Genomic DNA, 20,469 nt, shown 5'->3' with positions numbered 1-20,469 from the left:
AATAGATATAGAGGCATGTTTTCTCTTGTGTGGAAGAGTATAACTAGAGGCCATCAATATAAGAAAGTCGCCAAGAAATCCAATAGGGAATTTGGAAGAAACTTCTTCTCCCAAGATCGGTGAGAATGTGGAACTTGTTACTACAAGGAGTGGTTGAAGTGAATAGTTTAGATGCACCTTAAGGGGACACTAGATAAGCATATGAGGGAGAAGGGAACATGTAGTTATGATGGTAAATTTAGGTGAGAAATAATAGGTGGAGGCTTGAGTGGAGCATAAATACCAACATGGACTAGGTGGGCCGAATAGCCTGTTTCTGTACCATGTTTTTTTCTTTATTCTTTCATGAGATTTGGCATCACTGCAAGGCCAGCATTTATTGCCCCATCCCTAATTGCGCTTGAACTGAGTGGCTCACTGGGCCTTTTAAGGGGACAGTTAAGAGTTAGCCACATTGCTGTGGGTCTAGAGTCACATGTAGGCTGATTTCCTTCCCTAAAGGACATTAATGAACCAGATGGTGTGCCTACATCACATGGACTGCAGCGGTTCAAGAAAGCAGCTCACCAGCACCTTCTCAAGGGCAACTAGGGATGGGCAATAAATGCTGGCCCAGCCAGCGAAGCCCATATTCCGTGAATTAATTTTTAAAAAATTGCTGAAGAAAATGGTAAGCCTGGGGATTGGGTGCATTTTAGAATTCAACAAAGGAAGACCAAGAAACTGATAAAGACAGAGAAAACAGAATATGAAAGTAAACTAGAAAAACACAAAAAGGGACTGTAAAAGCTTCTATAGGTATGTAAAAAGGGAACGATTAATAAAGCGTGGGCCCGCTGCAGGCAGAGATTAGAGAATTGATATGGGGAATATGGAAATAGCAGAGAAACCAAATAAATATTTTGGCCCAGATTTTTGCCACACCGGAAAGCCTCTCTATCATGGCAAAAATCCTGGACATGGCTGAAAAGTCCCACCCCCAAACATGGCATTTCCCATCTTCATGAGGGTGGGATAGGAGTCGAGCTGCAGTTCATGCATGCGCATTTCATGGAGGCAGCTGGCCATTTAAATCACCAGCTGCCTCTACTGAAGTGGAATTTTGGAACAGGGTTGTGTAATCCGGAGTGTGCAGATTAGAACAAGCAAGGGGGGTCTGAACTTGGTGGATGCATTTGGATAGCTTTGTAGAGGTAAGGTACCCCTTTGGATAGGGTCCCGGAACACCTTTAGGAGAGGTAAGGCACCCTTTGGGATTGTTAAAAGTGAACATGATTATGAACATTTTATGCACAAACTAATTGGAATTGTTGAGCTGTCAAAGAGCTGTCCAGCTGTCAAGGAACTGTCCAGCCGTCATGGAACTGTCCAGCTGTCAAGGAATTATTAAAGAATTGTCCAGCTGTAAAACTTGTCCAGGAAGTGTCAAAGCTCTCCAGGAAATCTCAAAGCTGTCCAGAAAGTGCGAAAGGTGTCAAAGCTATCAAAAATGTTTAGGAAGTGTCAAACCTGTCAAGGAACTATCCAAGGATACTAGGTGAGTTTGCATGGAGGGGGTAAGAGCAAAGGGTGGCGGGTGAGGGGGTGTGGGTTGGGATAAGTTGTCACTAATTTGGCGTGGGGTATGGGGGGCAATGGGTAGAGGAGCTCTAAGTTGGCTTGGGTGTGAGGGGCCATGGGGAGTGGGTGGGGTGCATGGGTTGACATAGGCTAGCATGGGTGGGGCATAAGGAGTGTGGGGGAGGATGAGGACTGGAGAGGTTTTTTTGTTTTATTATTATTTTTTACTTATTTAAATACATTGCCAGAGCACAGTGGCAGGCCTTGCGCCCAGTCTCTGCACCCCAGTAGCCTCCGCATTCATTCTGGGGTCATCCGGCCCGATCTCTCTTTCACTACCACCCTCGACTGAAAATCCTACATGTGGATGGACATTTTTAAAATGTCAGGCTCGCCAAGCTGGGAAATCTCCTGACTTTGCAAACCTGACCCAGTGACAGAAATCTGGGCCTTTGTGTCTGTCTTCACACAGGATGATACAAAGCCTCTCAAGAGAGCCAAGGGACAAGCAAGGATAAAGAACTGAAAGAAATTAGTAAAAAAGTAGTACTGGAGAAATTAATGGGTCTGAAAGTTGATAAATCCCCTGGACCTGATGACCTACATCCCAGAGTGTTGAAAGAGGTGGCTGTAGGGATAGTACATAAGAACTAGGAGCAGGAGTAGGTAACTCAGCCCCTCGAGCCTGCCCGCCACTCAATACGATCATGACTGATCTCATTTCAGCCTCAACTCCAATTGCCCACCCTCTCCCCATAACCTTTCAACCCATTACTAATTAAAAATCTGTCTGTCTCCTCCTTAAATTTATTCAGCGTCCTGGCATCCACTGCACTCTGAGGTGGTGAATTCCACAGATTCACAACCCTTTGAGAAAAGTAATTCTTCCTCGTCTCTGATTTAAATCTACCACCCCTTAGTTTAAAACTATGGCCTCTCGTTCTAGAATGCCCCACAAGGGGAAACATCTGCTCCACGAATACTTTGTCTATCCCCGTTAGCATCTTAGATACCTCAATTAGATCTCCTCCCATCCTTCTAAACTTTAGTGAATAGAGGCCTAAACTGCTCAATCTCTCCTCATAAGACAAGCCCCACGTCTCAAGCTAGTGAACCTCCTCTGAACCGCCCCCAATGCAACTAGATCCTTCCTCATGTAAGGGATCCAAAACTGTGCACAGTACTCCAGGTGTGGTCTCACCAATGCCTTGTACAGTTGCAACAACACTTCCCTATTTTTGTACTCTATTCCTTTTGCAATAAATGCCAAAATTCCATTTGCCTTCCTTATTACCTGCTGTACCTGCATACTAGCTTTCAGCGATTCATGCACGAGGACACCCAGATCCCTCTGCACTGAAGCATTCTGAAGTTTCTCTCCATTTAAATAATAAGTGGCCTTTTCACTCTTCTCACCAAAATGGATAACCTCACACTTATCCATGCTAAACTCCATCTGCCAAATTTTGGCCCATTCACCTAACCTGTCCATATCCATTTGTAAATTTCTTATTTCTTCATTGCAACTTACTTTCCCACCTATTTTGGTGTCATCTGCAAATGTAGCTATCTAACCTTCTATCCCTGAATCCAAGTCATTAATATAGATTGTAAATAGTTGGGGCCCAAGGACCGAACCCTGTGGCACCCCACTAGTTACAGCTTGCCATCCAGAAAAAGACCCATTAATCCCAACTGTCTGCTTTCTGTTGGTTAGCCAATCCTTTACCCAAGCTAATATATTACCCCTAACTCCGTTTGATCTTACCTTGTGTATTAATCTTTTGTGCGGCGCCTTATCAAAGGCCTTCTGGAAGTCCAGAAATACTACATCTACAGGATCCCCATTATCCACTTTGCCTGTTACATCTTCAAAGAACTCTAGCAAATTAGTCAAACATGATTTACTCTTCATAAAACCATTTGACTCTGATGGATTGTATTTTGAGTTTCCAAATGCCTCATTACTACTTCCTTAACAATGGGTTCCAACAATTTTCCAATGACAGATGTTAAACTAACTGGTCTATAGTTTCCTACTTTCTGCACCCCCATCCCCCGTTTTTGAATAAGGGCGTTATATTAGCATTTTTCAAATCCAGTGGAACCTTTCCAGGATCCAGGGAATTTTGGAATATTAAAGCCACTATCTCCGCTGCCACTTCCTTTAAGACCCTGGGATGTAGGCCATCAGGTCCAGGGGACTTGTCACCCTTTAATCCCAATAGTTTGCTCAGTAATTTTTCTCTAGTGATGGTGATTGTTCTAAGTTCCTCCTTCTCTATACTCTCTGCACTACCTGTTACTAGTGCCCTCCACTGTGAAAACTGAGGCAAAATATTGATTAAGTGTCTGCCATTTCTGCGTTCCCCATTATTAACTCCCCAGTCTCATTCCCCAAGGGGCCAACATTCACTTTAGCTACTCTCTTTCCTTTTATATACTTGTGGAAGCTTTTGCTATCAGTTTTTGCTATCATTTTGCACTAGTTTTCTTTCATAATTTACCTTTGCTCTTTTTATTATTTTTTTGTAACCCTTTGCTGATCTTTAAAAGTTTCCCAATCTTCCAGCTTGCCACTGACCTTTGCAATTTGGTATGCCTTAGTTTTTGCCTTAATGTTAACTTTAACTTCCTTGCTTAGCCATGGATGCTCTTACCATCTTTCTTCCTCTTTGGAATATATTTTACTTGGGAGGAATTGAATATCTCCTTAAATATCTGCCACTGTTCATCAACTGTCCTACCTTGTAGTCTTCCTGCCCAGTCCACTAGGGCCAAATCTACCCTCTTGCCTATGTAGTTACCTTTGTTTAACTCCAGAACACTAGTGTGGGACTCAAGTTTCTCATTCTCAAACTGAACTTGAAATTCTAGCATGCTATGATCACTCTTCCCTAGAGGATCCTTTACTATGAGATCATTAATTAATCCCATCTCATTACACAAAACCAAATCCAGAATAGCCTGCTCCCTGGTTGGTTCCACAACATATTACTCCAAGAAACAATCTCTAATACACTCTATGAACTCTCCCTCGAGGCTACCCTTGCCAATTTGATTAGTCTAGTCTATATGCATTTTAAAATCACCAATGATTACTGCCATGCCTTTCTTACATTCTCCCAGTATTTCCTGGTTTATACTGTGCCCTATTGCTGAACTACTGTTTGGGGACCTATAGATTACTCCCACCAGGGGCTTCTTTCCCTTGCTATTTTATTTCTACCCAGACTGACTCTACATCTTGCTCTCCAGTGCCTATATTATTCCTCACTATAGCACTGATCTCTTCCTTTACTAACAAAGCTACACCACCTCCTTTTCCTTCCTGCCTATCCTACCAAAACACCGAGTACCCTTGGATATTCAAATCCCAAACCTGTTCTCCCTGTAACCACGTCTCAGTAGCCGCCATCAAATCATGCCTATTTATCTCTATCTGCGCTGTTAACTCATGAGTTTTATTCCGAATGCTACGCACATTCAGATACAAAGCCTTTAAGTTTGCCCTACTGTCAATTTTCCCTACACTTATACGATTCTTTGGCGCAATATGGCATTCACGCACTCTGTCCCTTCCTTTTTGGTAACAATCAGCCTAGTAGATGCATTAGTGATGCATTAGTGATCATCTTCCAAAATTTTATAGACTCTGGGACCGTACTTGCAGATTGGAAGGTAGTAAATATAACCTCACTATTTAAAAAAAGGAGGGAGAGAAAACGGGGAACTATAGATGTGTTAACCGGACACTTAGAAAATAATGGTAGGATTGGGCAGAGTCAACATGGATTTATGAAAGGAAAATCTTGTTTGACAAACCTGTTGAGTTTTTTGAGGATGTAACTAGCAGAATAGATAAGGGGGAACCAGTAAATGTGGTGTATTAAATTTTCAGAAGGCTTTTGATAAGGTCCCATAGAGGAGGTTATTAAGCAAAATTAGAACACATGGGGTTGGGGGCAATGGCACTGGCATGAATTGGGAATTGGTTAACGGATAGAAAACAGAGAATAGGAAAAAATAGGTCATTCTCAGGTTGGCAGGCTGTAACTCTTGGGGTACCACAAAGGTCATTGCTTGGGCTCCAGCTATTCACAATCTATATCAATGATTTGGATGTGGGAACAAATGTAATATTTCCAAGCTATCTGATGACACAAAACGAGATGGGAATGAGAGTTGTGAGCAGGATACAAAGAAGCTTCAAGGAGATTCAGGCTGGCTAGGGAAATGGGCAAGAACAGATGGAATATAATGTGGAAGCACATTTCTTAATCGGTGAGAGATTGGGAAGTGTTGGATTAAAGCCAGGTAGTCTGGGTGCTTTGATGTGTACTAGTTTTGAGATGTAAGAGAAGTAGAGGTGCATTTGCATTTTGTTGAATAGAGCATTCAAGAAGTGGGGGGAAATCTGGCACCTATCTAGCAGAGAGCAAGCAACGTTTACATCACTAATAAAATTGGTACAATGAAAGGGGTTTTATTGTTAGAAGAGGCGCAGTTCAAAGAGGTTGGTGATACAATGAGAACTTACATTCAATGAGATATGCTGAATATAACCGACAGTAATTTTTGTATGTGCAGGGCAGAGGCAATGTAAGATCAAAGCAACTGTATGTCTCCAATTGTCTCCACAGGAACCAAAGTGAAAAGAACCTCATTTGAATGCATAAGGTGAAAATGCTTTGCCTGGTGTCTGGTTAAATCCATGGGCGCTGTCACCTTAATGGAAATTAGTTTGGGAATTTGTTAAAAGTTAAGATAATAGTACTTTGTAGCCATGTGTATATATTTAACTTGTGTAAATTAATAAAATGTTTCATTTAGTTTAATATAAAACCTCTCAAGAACTGGTCTGATTCCTGAATTTAGAGCTGCATCCCAAACATAAAGAAGTAAAAATATAGATGATGGTAATTGTTTAAAGTTTCCCTCTGGGATTTTTAAAAATAACTCAGCTTAACAACTGCTGGGTCATAACAACTGGGGGCTCGTCCAGAATAAAAATATTTCTAATTCCTTGATTGGTTTGGAATTGGTGAATCTTAAGGTTATAAGTACGAGAAGCACTTTGAATTGAGGAGTTGGTGAGGTACTTTAGAGGTGGTGAGACTGCAAGATGGCGTTGGCAATTGCTAAGGCTTGTCTGGGAGCAGAAGAGATAACTCTGATTGGATGGGAGAAAATAACCAAAAGTAAGTTAACAGAGTTGGCAGATAAGTTAAAATTTGGGTTACCTGAGGGTGCTAGGAAATCAGATATAATTAAAAGTACAGCATAGCATCTACAGTTGGAAGTGAAACCTGACACTAGTGAGGTAGTGAGACTTCATTTGCAAATGAAAAAGCTTGAATTAGAAGCAAAGGACAGAAAAATGATTTTTAAAAGGGAATTCGAAATTGTGAAGATCTAGAAGAAAGAGAAAAAATGAGAGAGGGAGAATTCCAATTGAAAATGTTGGCAGTTAAAAAAGAGATGCCAGTGGGTAAGGAAGGATTTATCTCTAGAGTAGAACCCAGTGGGGAGATGTTTAAATTTGTACAAGCTCTTCCAAGGTTTGAAGAAAAAGATATTCAAGCATTCTTTATTTCATTTGAGAAGCTAGCTAAACAGATGAAATGGTCACAGGAAATCTGAACGTTATTATTACAGTCTAAGTTGTTAGGTAGGGCGCATGAGGTATATGCTGTGCTATCAGAAGGAATGTCAGTGAATTACAATGTGGTGAAAAAGGCTATTTTGAGTGCATATGAGTTGGTTCCTAAAGCATACAGGCAGATACTTAGGAATATGAGAAAACAGCCTGGGCAAACTTAGACCGAGTTTGAAAGAGTAAAACAAAGCAATTTTCACTGGTGGACACGGGCGTTAAAAATAGAAACAACAATAGCTCTTGGAGAAGTAATTTTTTTGGAATAATTTAAATATTCAATCCCTTCGGTGGTGAGAACTCATGTGGAGGAACAGCGGGTTGATTCTGTAAGACAAGCAGCAGAGATAGCTGATGATTACGAGTTAGTTCATACAACTAAACATTTTTTCCTTCACCATTTCAAATTGGAAAAGGATAAAAAGTGGAAAGGTGAAAGGAAGGCAGATAGTCAGGGAACAGGAGTAGCTGGAAGTTCCCAGGCAGGTTTTTCTCAGAATAAAAAGGAAGGTGCTGAAGGTAGAAGTGACATTTGAAAATTGAGGTGCTTTCATTGTAATAAAGCAGGGCACATGAAGTCAGTGTGTTGGAGATTGCAGGAAAAATCTGTTGGAATTGTTGGGGTACAGAAAAGCTCTGGAAGTAAAAGTACTGAATGTTCTGAAGTTCAGGCACAGGAGAAACCAGTGGTTTGAGTACAGGCGAAACAGGGAGAATCAGTGAAAGGTTAAAGAAGTGGGAACATGTTCACAGTTTACTCAAGAGAATTCTGAGGAGCAGGTTTCAGAAATGTTTAAAGATTTTGTATGTGAAAGGAAAGTCTTTCCATGTGTATAGGGCGGAGTAGGTAAAGGTGTTAACATTTTAAGAGATGGGAGCTAGTCAATCCTTAATGTTGTGGGATAGTGACATTTGTTGTTCAGAGGGAGTATTGCAGGAAAAGGTAATAATAAGTGCGGTTCATGGAAATGCTAAACCTATTCCGTTGTGCAAGGTAAATTTTAAGAGTAAATGGATGACTGGTGAAGTTATAGTTGGAAAAATTGCTCATTGCAGGGGTTCGATTCATTCTGGTTAATGATATAGCTGGATCGCAAATGTGGGTGATGCCTACGGTAGTTGAGCAGCCTGTAGAAGTGTTTTCAAAAGAAGTGTTACAGAAGGAACATCCTAGATTGTTTCCTGATTGTTGTAACAAGATCAAAGGCTCATAGGGAAGCACAAGGCAAACAAGATAAGCAGGCAGTTCAAAGACAAGAAGGAGGTGTGGAAATCCAATTAGCTGGCACTGTATTTGATAACATTGTTCAAGAGGAAGGAATACAGGACAATGCAGCTAAAATATTTAACTGAAAGAGGTTAGTGGAATTACAGAAAAATGATTTGCAATTAAAACAGTTATATCATAAAGCTTATTCAGAAACCAAAGCAAAATGTATTCCAGCATGGTACTATCTTTGGTAAGGTATATTGATTAGAAAGTGGCAGCCAGATCATGTCTCAGCAAATCAAAGTTATCCCATAGGGTATAGAGATGAGATTCTGAGGATTGCTCCTGAAGTTCCAATGGGGGGATATTTAGGAGTTAAGAAAACACAGGAAAAGACACAGAGGTTTTTTTTTGTGGCCAGGATTGCATAGGGATGTAGTCAAATTCTGTAGAACCTGTCATACATGTCAAGTAACAGGGAGACCACAAGCAGTGATTAAGCTGGCGCCTTTAATCCCAATACCAACATCTGAGGAACCTTTTACCAGGGTCATGATTGATTGTGTAGGATCTCCACGCCTCCCAAGACTAAAAGTGGAAATCAGTATTTATTGACAATAATGGATTTGTCTACCAAGTTTCCTGAAGCGATACCTTTAGGAAATATTACAACTAAGAAGATTGTGGAGGAGTTAATTAAATTTTTTACAAGATATGGCTTACCTAAGGAAATACAATCAGATCAGGGGTCAAATTTCATGTTACAGCTGTTTAAGGAAGTAATGAACAGTTTGGGGACGAAACAGTTTAAGTTAACAGTTTATCATCCAGAGTCACAAGGAGCTTTGGAAAGATGGCATCAAACTTTAAAAACTATGATAAGAGGATTATGCACAGATTGAGATACAGGAATTCCATTTTTGTTACTTGCTATTAGAGGCACTCCTAATGCATCAACTGGTTTTAGTGCTTTTGAACTAGTTTATGGTCATGAGGTAAGAGGACTAATGAAATTGATTCATGAGAAATTAGTGGGTCAAAATTCAGAAACTACTCTCCGGGGTTCCGTGTCAAATTTCAGGGAAAGATTGAACAGAGCATGTGAGTTAGCTTTAAAGACATCACAGCAAATTATGAAAGTGAAAGCAGGTAAGAATGCTAAAACTCACAGTTTGATACTAGTTTTGTTACCAGTATTAGGTGATTCATTAAATGCAAGATTTAGTGGGCGTGATGGGATTGAAAAGAAATTGAGTGAAGTAAATTTAATAAATACTTCAGATAGAAGAAAGGAGCAGAGGGTGTGTCATGTAAATACGCTTAAAATGTACTTCAACAGAGAAGAGGAACAAAAAGAGGTATTAGTGATGGTGGATGAAGAGAAAGAGATAGAAATACAGGACTCTGAAATTGATTTCCCTCTAATCAAATTGGATAATGAGGGGGTACTTGAAAATTTAAATGAAATATTGAGTTACCTTCGAAGTAAGTGTCAAAGTGATTTGGAAAAGCCATTGCCGTCACAGAAACCTATTTGTGGAAATAAGCTGAGAAGCAAACATTTAGCTATACATGATGTATGTATAGAAATATCATCTTCAACAAGGCAACAACCTTTTAGATTAAATCCGGCAAAGTTATCACAAGTACAAAAACAAATTGAGTTCATGCTTCAAAATGATATCATTGAGTCTAATTGCAGTAATTGGAGTTTGCCCACTGTACTGGTACAATGGAATACAAAGAGTTTGTGTGGACTAGCGAAAGGTGAATGCGGTGACAAAAGCGGATTCACATCCATACCACAGTTGAAAGATTGCATTGAGAAAGTGGGACAATCGAAATTTATCACAAAGATTGACTTGCTAAAAAAGATATTGGCAGGTACCGTTGTCGGAGAGAGCAAAGGAGATAATCAGCTTTTGTAACGCCAAGTGGACTATATCAGTTAAAGTCATGCCATTTGGTATGAAGAATGTACCTGCAACATTTCAAAGACTGACGAACAAAGTAATTGCAGGTCTAAGCAATTGTGCTGTTTATATTGATGATCTAATCTTTCTCAGTCAGACGTGGGAGGAGCTTTTATAGCATCTGGACGAATTATTTACTCAACTACAAGAAGCTAATTTGGTGATGAACTTGGCTAAAAGTGAATTTGCAAAAGCGCAAGTTACGTATCTAGGCCATACCATTGGACATGGGAAGGTGGCTCTGACAGATGTAAAAGCCAAGGCTATCATGGATTTCCCAGTGCCTACAATAAAACAAGAAGTTTGACCTTTCTGGGCATGAGTGAGCTTTACTGGAAATTTGTACCAAATTTCAGCCAAGTGGTTGCTCCACTGACTGAACTATTAAAAAAGAACAAGGAGTTTCAATGGACACTGCAGTGTCAGAATTCATTTTATAGTCTGAAAACTATATTAATTACGACACCAGTTTTGGCAGTACCCAATTATGCCAAGCAATTCAAGTTGACTGTTGACGCAAGTGATATAGGCATTGGGGCTGTACTGTCACAAGAAGATGACACTGAAATTGAGAAACCAATAGGGTATTTTTCACGGAAGCTGAATTTACAACAGAGAAGATATTCAACGATCGAAAAAGAGACCTTGGGTTTGGCGTTAGCATTGTAGCATTTTGAAATTAATGTTGTAATCAATTCATCAGGAACAACTGTTTATACAGACAATAATCCTTTGCAGTTTTTGGACAAGTTTTGAGGCAAAAGTGCAAGGTTTTTCAGATGCAGTCTATTACAACCATTTAATCTATGGATTATACATATTGCTGGAAGAGAAAACCTGCTCACAGGTGTGTTATCAAGAGTTTGAAGCTTAAAGGAAAATTGGACATTTTTAAAACCCTGGACACTGAACTGGAGTGATTTCTGTTGATACCAAGGACTTGTGTATATATATTGTTATGTTAGTGCATGCATCTGGTAAGGTAATAGTGTAATAAGTATAGGTGATAGTGTGAGATGGGTTATTAAAATGAAGCTGTCTTTTAGAATTATGATGGTTCATTTTTCAATAAGGGGGGGAATTCATGAAGCTATTAATGTATATGTTATTGGAAAATATTTAGCTTTTAAAATAGAGGTTTAGCCTGTGGGTGTGTCTTAATTAGATAAAAGCCAGCTAGTCTGGGTGCTTTGATGTGTACTAGTTTTGAGATGTAAGAGAAGTAGAGGTGGATTCACATTTTGTTGAATAGAGTGTTCAAGCAGTGGGTGAAATCTGGCACCTAGCTAGAAGAGAGCTATCAATTTTACATTACTAATAAAATTGGTACTATGAAAAGGGTTTTATTGTTAGAAGATGCAGAGTTCAAAGAGGCTGGTGATACAATGAGAATTTATATTCAATGAAATGTGCTGGATATAACAGCAGTTTGTGTGTGTGCAGAGGGCATAGGCAATGTAAGATCAAAGCAGCTGTAAGCGTCCAACTGTCTCCACAGGAATCAAAGTGAAAAGAACCACATTTTGAATTTTTTTGCGCTTTGCCTGGTGTCTGGTTAAGTCTGTGGGTGCTGTTGCCTTGACGGAGATTAGTTTGGGAATTTATTAAAAGTTATGATAGTAGTAATTGTAGCCATGTGTATATATTTAACTTGTGTATATTAATAAAATGTTTCGTTTAGTTTAATATAAAACCTCTCGAGAACTGGTGGTCTGATTCCTGAATTTAGAGCTGTATCTCAAACATACAAAAGTAAAAATATAGGTTATACAGTTGTTTCAAGTTTCCCTCTGGGATTTTTTAAATAACTCAGTTTTAACAACTGCTGGGTCATAACACTATGATAGCAAATCTCTGCTCAAAAGTCCACAAATATTCTGTGGGCAGCTGTCATTTAAATCAACATTGTCTGGCATTCCTTTGCCACTGACCACAAATACTGGACCAACATTTCAATGCAGCCTTGTTGCTCTGCCACTCTGATCTTGCTTGTATTAACTGTTTAAAATGCAGTTCAAACAACAAACTTCCATTTTACATAACTCCTTGAACATAGAAAAATGTCCTAGGGTAGTTCAAAGAGGTGTAATTAACAAAATAATGGAAATTAAGCCAAAGAAACGTCAGCAGGGTGACCAAAGGCTTAGTTAATTGGGTAAGCAGCAAATTAAATAGCTTTGAAACAGATTTTTAAAAAAAATAACATTAGGATCCCATTTTTGTGTTAAAGTTATGAAGAACCATAAATGTTATCATTCTTTTAACTTTCAGTCCTCAAGGTAAATGATGGCCATAGGCAGAGCAATCCTCCATTTTAGCCAGGGATGTACTCTGAACCCTGCCAGCTCATTTTAAGCTCTAAAGCTCCTTTATGACTTTGCTTACGTTTCTTACTCATTAGTTTGACACAGGATTGAAAAATCATAGAAACTTACAGCACAGAAGGAGACCATGGCCCATTGTGTCTGTGCTGGCTGAAAAGAGCTATCCCACTTTCCAGCTCTTGGCCTGTAAGCTTTTAGGTCACAGCACCTCAAGTGCATGACCAAGCACCTTTCAAATATGATGAGTGCTTCTGCATCTACCAGCCTATCAGGCAGTGAATTCCAGACCTCCTTGTAATCAGATAACGGGAATTGTATACAGTACTCAGCTGTGACCTAACTAGTGTTTTACACAGTTCTAGCATAATCTACCCTGCTCTTACATTCTGTGCCTTGGCTAATAAAGAAGTTTCCTGTGTATCTTCTTAAACACCTTATCTAACTGGACTGCTACCTTCAGTGATTTTTTGGGCATAAAATCATAGAAACAGGAATAGGCCATTAGCCCCTCAAACCTGTTCCACCATTCAATGAGATCATGGCTGGTCTGCGACTTAACTCATGAGCCTTATGAGCCCACCTTTGCACTTATCCCTAAATACCTTTTGATTATCAAAAACATATCAACCTCTGAGTTAAAATGAACAATTGATCTAGCATCAATTGCCATTTGCAGAAGAGAGTTCCAAGCTTCTACTATCCTTTGTGTGTAGAATTTCCCCCCAATTTTATGCCTGAGAAGGTCTACTCCATGGTTCCTCTACACTGCTCATAAACTACCACTTACTGTGTATTCCCTGCCTCACCTGTCCTCCCCCAAATGGATTACCTCATTGAATTCCACTTGCCTATTTTCTGCCCACCTGACCAGTTCATTGATATCTTCCTGCACTGGAAACAGACTTGCAATCTCAAAAGCACCACTGGACAATTACACTTTGTTTCGTGCCACTGAGCCAATTTTGGATCCAACTCTCCACTTTCTCTTGGGCTTTTACTTTTCTGACAAGTTTGCCATATGGGACATTCTCAAACGCCTTGCTAAAATCCATGCAGACTCCCATCAAACATACTACCTTCATCAACCTTCCTTGTCACCTCCTCAAAAAACTCAATCAAGTTAGTCAGGCACATCTTCCCTTAACAAATCCATGCTTAATTAAAACATGCCTTTCTAAATGACAATTAATACTCTCCCTCAGAATGTTTCCAGTAATTTGCCAACCACTCTTTCTTCTTTGTTAAACAATGTTTGTCCCATTAAATTTCTTTGGGCATAGAAAGAGCAGTTTTTGATGCTGTTGTCTCCAAAGTGACTGCATCTTAAATCAAAAAAATAGATTTGCAGTTATATAGCGCTTTTCATTATGACCAAATGTCTCTTGTTTTAGTCAATGTGTTACTTTTGAAGTGTAGTCACCATTGTAATGTAGGAAACATGGCAGCCAACTTGCACACAGCAAGCTCCCAAAAACAGCAATGTGATAATGCCCATATAATCTGTTTTTTGTGATGTGGATTAAAGGATAAATATTGGCCAGGAGACAAGGAATCACTCCCCTGCTCTTCTTCAAATTAGCACAATGGGTTCTTTTACATCCATCCGAGCAGGCAGGTGGGGCCTTGGTTTACACCCTCACCTGAAAGACAGCAACTCCATCTGAGCAGCATTCTTTAGTTCTGCACTGGAGTGTCAGCCTTGATTTTTGTGTCAAGCCAAACCCAGAACCTTGTGACTCAGAGGCAAGACCAACAGCTGGATATTAAGATATATAATTAGCAACTGTAGGTAATTAATGGGATCTTGGATTAAAACTGAAACTCCATCACAGTCAAGCCTTGAGAGCCAAAAGCTTGGAGACTCCTCCTGACAGTGCGGAATTTACACCCCAGCTATATTAATGGTCACTTGGTCTGACATTGGAAGTTTTACTGTGACTTGTATCCACTGTGGACAGGGTTAAAACACCCAAAATCCATTTTATTTAGGACTCTTGCAGCCAACTAATTTTATCATTTTGGATTTAAAATCAGGATCCACTAAAAACAAGGTGCTCTGCTGCTCCAACCAGTCTTTAACAGCAGCCTAATCAATTCAGTTGCGATATTAACTGTGCTTTCCCCTTTGGCTTGGCTCACTCATTCTCTCAGAACACCTTGTCAGTGACATTGTTATACTGAGGCAGCATCAATGCTAGCAGCTAAATGAGAAAAATATTCCATCCTGAGCACCCACGGGCGTAAAAAAGAATCATAGTCTCAAAGCTTGTTTACTCCCTTGCAATGTGAGCCTCAGTAATTTGGACCTCCAGTCAAGCCTTCAAACGCCAAAAAATCCCAGATGTACTAGTAGTTGTGTCAGTTTGTGGCAATCAGGATGTCTGTCAGTATGTAACTTCAGATTCAATCCCTGTATCCAGGCCTCATGCTCACAATGACTGGAGCAGAATTTTATGGTTTTCTAGATCAGGATGTCAAGGCACCAATTAGGGAATCATCTATTTTAGATCCAATATTGTGCAATGAGAAAGAGTAAATTAATAACCCCCTGTAGTAAGGAGCCTCTAGGGAATAGTGATCATACTATGATAGAATTTTGTATGGAATTGAGAGTGATTTATTCAAGTCCAAAGCTGGGATCTTAAATCTGAATTGACTAAGGTAAATTGGGAAACTAAATTAAAACATGTGACTATAGATAGAAACAGCAAACAGTTAAAGAATAAATTCATAATTTGCAACAAATATACATTTACTTAAAGAAAAAAGAATCATGAGAAAAGTGGTCTAACCTGGCTAACAAAAGAAGTTAAAAATAGAGTAAAGTTAAAGGAATATGCTTATAATGTTGCCAAAAAAAGTCGTGAGCCTGAGGACTAGGAGAATTTTAAGATTCATCAAAGGATGACCAAGATATTGATAAAGTGAGAGAAAACAGAATACAAGATTAAACTAGTAAGAGACATACAGATTGTAAAATTTTCTGCAGGTGTGCAAAAAGGAAAGAGATTAGTGAAAGCAAACATGGGTAATTTACAGGCTGAGCCAGGAGAAATTATAATGGAGATTAAAGAAACAACAGAGACATTGAACAAACAGTTTGTATCTATCTTCACAGTAAAAGACACAAAGACTTTCTGGAACTAACGGGGAAACCACGGGTCTAGTAAAAATGAGGAACCTATTGATATTATTAATGGTAAAGAAATAGTACTGAACAAATTAACAGGATTTAAAGTTGATTAATCCCTGATGGCCTGCGCCCTAGGGTTTTAAAAGTAGTAGCTACAGAGATAGTGCAAGCATTGGTTTTGATTTTCCAGAATTCCCTAGATTTTAGTACAATCTCCATGGATTATAAATTGGCAAACAACCCCAATAATCAAGAAAGGAGGGAGAGAGAAAACAGGGAACCACAGTCATCCGTACATCAATAGCAGGGAAAATGCTAGAACCTACCATTAAGGATGTAATGGCAAAGCATTTAGAAAATGATACGATTAGGCAGACTCAACATGGATTTATGAAAGGGAAATAGTGTTTGGCAAATCTAATAGTTTTTTGAGGTTGTAACCAGCAGGCAGAACCACTGAATATGGTGTATTTGGATTTTTTAAAAAAGCATTTGACAAGGTGGCATGGAAAAGGCTACTACATGAAATTTGGGCTCAAGTGATTCGGGTTGATATGGATAAAGAATTGGTTATTGGTCAGAAAACAGGGTTAGCAGGCTGTAATTAGTTGGGTACCACGAGAATCATTGCTTGGGCCTCAGCTATTCACAATCTATATCAATGATTTAGATGAACGGACTGAATGCAATATATATCAAAGTTTACTGATGGCACAAAGTTAAATGGGAAAGTAAATCATGAAGACGACAGAGACTGCAAAAGGATATAGACAGGTTGAGTGAATAGGCAAGAACATGACAAATGGATTATAGCATGAGAAATTATGAAATTATCTACTTTGGAAAGTAGAAAAGCAGAATATTTGTTAAATGATTAGAGACTGGGAAATATTGGTATTCAGGGGGACCTGAGTGCCCTTGTACAATAAATCATAAAGTTAACATCCAGGTACAGCAAATGCGACATTTACCTTTATTACAAAATGATTAGAGTTACAAGAGTGAGGATATCAAACAGCAATTGTTTAGGGTCTTGGGTGTGTGTACGCCTGAACTACCATATACAGTTTTGTCCTTCTTACCCAAGGATATACTAGCCTTGGAGAGAGTGCAACAAAAATTCACCAGACTGATTACTGGGATGAGAGGATTGTCCAATGAGGAAAGATTGAGTAGACTGGTACTTCTGGGAATTTAGAAGAATGAGAAGTGATCTCATTGAAACAATTAAAATTCTCAAAGGGATTCATAGGATTGATGTTAGACGGATGTTTCTCCTGGCTGGGGAGTTTAGAATTAGAGGTCACAATCTCAGGATGACAGGACAGCCATTTAGGACTGCGATAAGGGGAAATTTCTTCACTTGGAGCAGCGATTCTCAAGCCATGGGTGGCAACCTCAACTGGCGTCACAGAAACAGTGAATGGGGTTGCAATCTCCCTCTCCAGCAAGACTGCACTCCGCACCATCAGCAAGGCCGAGGCAGCATCTGGTCTTGCTCATCGCTCGGTTTCTCTCTCCAAGTCGTATCATTGTGATCTGCATTTTATTACTGGATCATTGATATGAAATAATCTGTTTCTATACCTGCCACTGGCTGGCTGACCCATCTGCGTATACGGGGGAGCAGGGTTGATTGCAGTATGTGTTTGTAAGGCAGGGGTGAGAGGGGCTGATTAGTGTTTGTGGGGGTAGGACTGATTACAGTGTGTTTGTGTGTGTGTGGGCAGGTAGAGAGGGGCTGAAATCCTCAGTAGAAAATTAAAAGTTAATTTGCCTCATTCACATTAAAATCAATGATGTCAAGATGGCCTCAGGGAAACTGGGTGTGATGTTGCTGTAGATCAGTGATGCTGATTGCAAATGTGAATGTCAAATGCAAAGGCATTTGAGTGACACATCAAACGTTACTACGCAAAATAACAGCTCATGATGCAAGAGGTTACATATCAGCAGGGGCAGAGGATTAATCAGCTAACAGAAAACAGAGTAAACATAAATGGGTCATTTTTGGGTTGGCAAGTTGTGACGAGTGGAATGCCACAGGGATCAGTGCCGGGCTTTCAACTATTTACAGTTTATATCAATGATTTGAATGAAGGGACCAATTGCATGGTTGTTAAATTTGCTAATGACACAAAGAGAGGTAGGAAAATAAGTTGTGAAGAGGACATCAGGGGTCTGCAAAGAAATATAGATAAGTTGTGTGAGTAGGCAAAAATCTGGCAGATGGAGTATAATGTGGTACATGAATCAGGAAAGGTTAGTACGCAGGTACAGCAAGTGATTAGAAAGGCAATGGAAAGTTGTCCTTTATTGCAAGGGGAATGGAACATAAAAGAGGGCTCCACCCTGCTCTCATGCCCACATGTCCGTCCTTGGCCTGCTGCATTGTTCCAGTGAAGCTCAACGCAAACTGGAGGAACAGCACCTCATCTTCCGACTAGGCACTTTACAGCCTTCCGGACTGAATATTGAGTTCAACAATTTTAGATCATGAACTCTCTCCTCCATCCCCACACCCTTTCCAATCCCCCCCTTTTTTTTCCAATAATTTATATAGATTTTTCTTTTCCCACCTATTTCCATCATTTTTAAATGTATTTCCATCCATTATTTTATCTCTTCCTTTTAGCCTTTTTCGATTCCTTCACCCTACCCCACCCCCACTAGGGCTATCTGTACCTTGCTTGTCCTGCTTTCTACCCTTAATTAGCACATTCCTTAGATAATATCACCACCTTCAACACCACATTGTCCTTTTGTCTACGACATCTTTTGATTATCTCTACCTATCACTGGCCCTCTATCCAGCTCTACTTGTCCCACCCCCCCCCCCTTAAACCAGCTTATATTTCACCTCTCTTCTATTTTTACTTAGTTCTGTTGAAGGGTCATTCGGACTCGAAACGTTAACTGTGTTCCTCTCCGCAGATGCTGCCCGACCTGCTGAGTTTTTCCAGGTATTTTTGTTTTTGTTTTGGATTTCCAGCATCCGCAGTTTTTAGCTTTTATAAAAGAGGGATGTTTTGCTGCAGTTGTATAGGGCATTGGTGAGATCACATCTGGAGTACTGTGTCTCCTTATTTAAGAAAGAATATAAATGCATTAGCAGTTCAGAGAAGGTTCACTCAACTGATACCTTGGATGGGGGCAAGAGGAAAGATTGGACAGGCTGGCCGTGTATTCACTAGAGTTGAGAAGAATGAGAAGTGATCTTACTGAAACAGATAAGATCCCAAGGGGACTTGACAGGGTGGATGCTGGGAGAGACTAGAACTTAGGGACACAGTTTAAAAATAAGGGATCTCCCATTCAAGACAGAGATGAGAAAAAGATTTTCGTGTTGAGGGTCTTGAGTCTTTGGAACACTCTTCCCTGGACAGTGATGGAGGAAGGGGCCCTGAATATTTTTAAACGCAGAGGTAGATAGATTCTTGACTAACAAGGGAGCCAAAGGTTATCAGGGGTAGACGGAATGTGGAGTTGAGGCCACGGTCAGATTAGTGATGATCTTACTGAAGGTGCAGCAGGCCTATTCTGACTCTTAATTCGTATGTTAGTACACTGCTGCTTCTTGCCAAGGCCCATGATCTGAAATGGCTCAGATGAAGTAATGGAATGATGAGTATGTAAAATAATAATATTTTTAGAAAGTACTTTAAAAACAGATTTTTCACATTCACATGATATATGCTGATCTATAAAATGAACTTCAATAATTCTCTACTGAATGTTACTCTGCTGCTTTATTGCTGTTTTAGTTTTGTTGGCAACTGGGGTCCCATTAATTTTAAATTGTTAAAATGCATTGGAAATAGTTTAGGATACATTGACTTCTGACAGCGAATGAAGCAGTGAAGGTTGTGAATCTTTTAAATTCTCCACCCCAGAGGGCTGTCAATGTTCAGTTATTGAAAATGTTCAAGACAGAGTTCTAGAGTTCAAAACATGGAAGGAATTATGGGAATAGTGCAGGAAGATGTAATTTAGACAGTTCAACCACGAATGGCGGAACGGCGTCGAAAGGCCGAATGGTCTACTCGGCTCCTATTTCTCAACTAAACAGCCCTCACTCACAACTCAATGAAGTCTATTCGGTATCAGTTGTTTGTAGACCTCACCTCAGTTTTGCTGGTTGCTGCTAACAACGGAGCTGTTATCCTGGTGCAGCTGCTGCTTATTTACTCATCCCAATACTCCTAACCCCGTCGCTCCGCCGCGTTCTCCTTAGCAACGCCACGCCACAGCCATGACACACTGCGCATACTCATCAGCGCCCCACCTCTAACCGCGGTCTCGACCAATCATTGTCGCAACACACTGAGCATACTCACTGCCAGCCAAACTCGGAGCGACACTGCGCAGGCTCACCCTCTGACCCTCCTCTTCCCCCCCCCCCCCCCTCCTTAGCTGATTTGCGCGGGCACGGCAAGAGAAACCAGGATAAGTCGTTAGCCTTACTACCATGCATGACGGCATAATTAAATCAAAGGTAACCTTCTTGTCCGCCCGTTATGGTATTTTTTTCTGCTCTCAGGAACTGAAAGTATACAAAGTACGAAAACTAAAAAAACAAAGAACGCTGGTGACACTCCGTGGGTCATCTGTGG

General features: G+C 40.1%; 1 protein-coding gene across 6 annotated transcripts in view; it reads right to left on the bottom strand.

Moving 5' to 3' along the window:
- Positions 1 to 20,099, bottom strand: part of mak (male germ cell-associated kinase) — a 229,465-nt gene extending 209,366 nt beyond the window's left edge. For 5 of the 6 annotated variants that reach the window (XM_078539151.1, XM_078539155.1, XM_078539152.1 and 2 more), the window contains exon 1: positions 19,981 to 20,099. The gene's annotated coding sequence lies outside the window, so the exon portion shown is untranslated. The remainder of the gene's footprint in view (positions 1 to 19,980) is intronic. The other variant, XM_078539153.1, reaches the window with a different exon arrangement.
- Between the last annotated feature and the right edge of the window lie 370 nt (positions 20,100 to 20,469).

This window comes from Cetorhinus maximus, chromosome 3 (genome assembly GCF_964194155.1).
Source record: "Cetorhinus maximus chromosome 3, sCetMax3.hap1.1, whole genome shotgun sequence".
In the NCBI taxonomy this organism is placed as follows: domain Eukaryota; kingdom Metazoa; phylum Chordata; class Chondrichthyes; order Lamniformes; family Cetorhinidae; genus Cetorhinus; species Cetorhinus maximus.
This window is presented reverse-complemented; position numbering and strand designations above follow the sequence as displayed.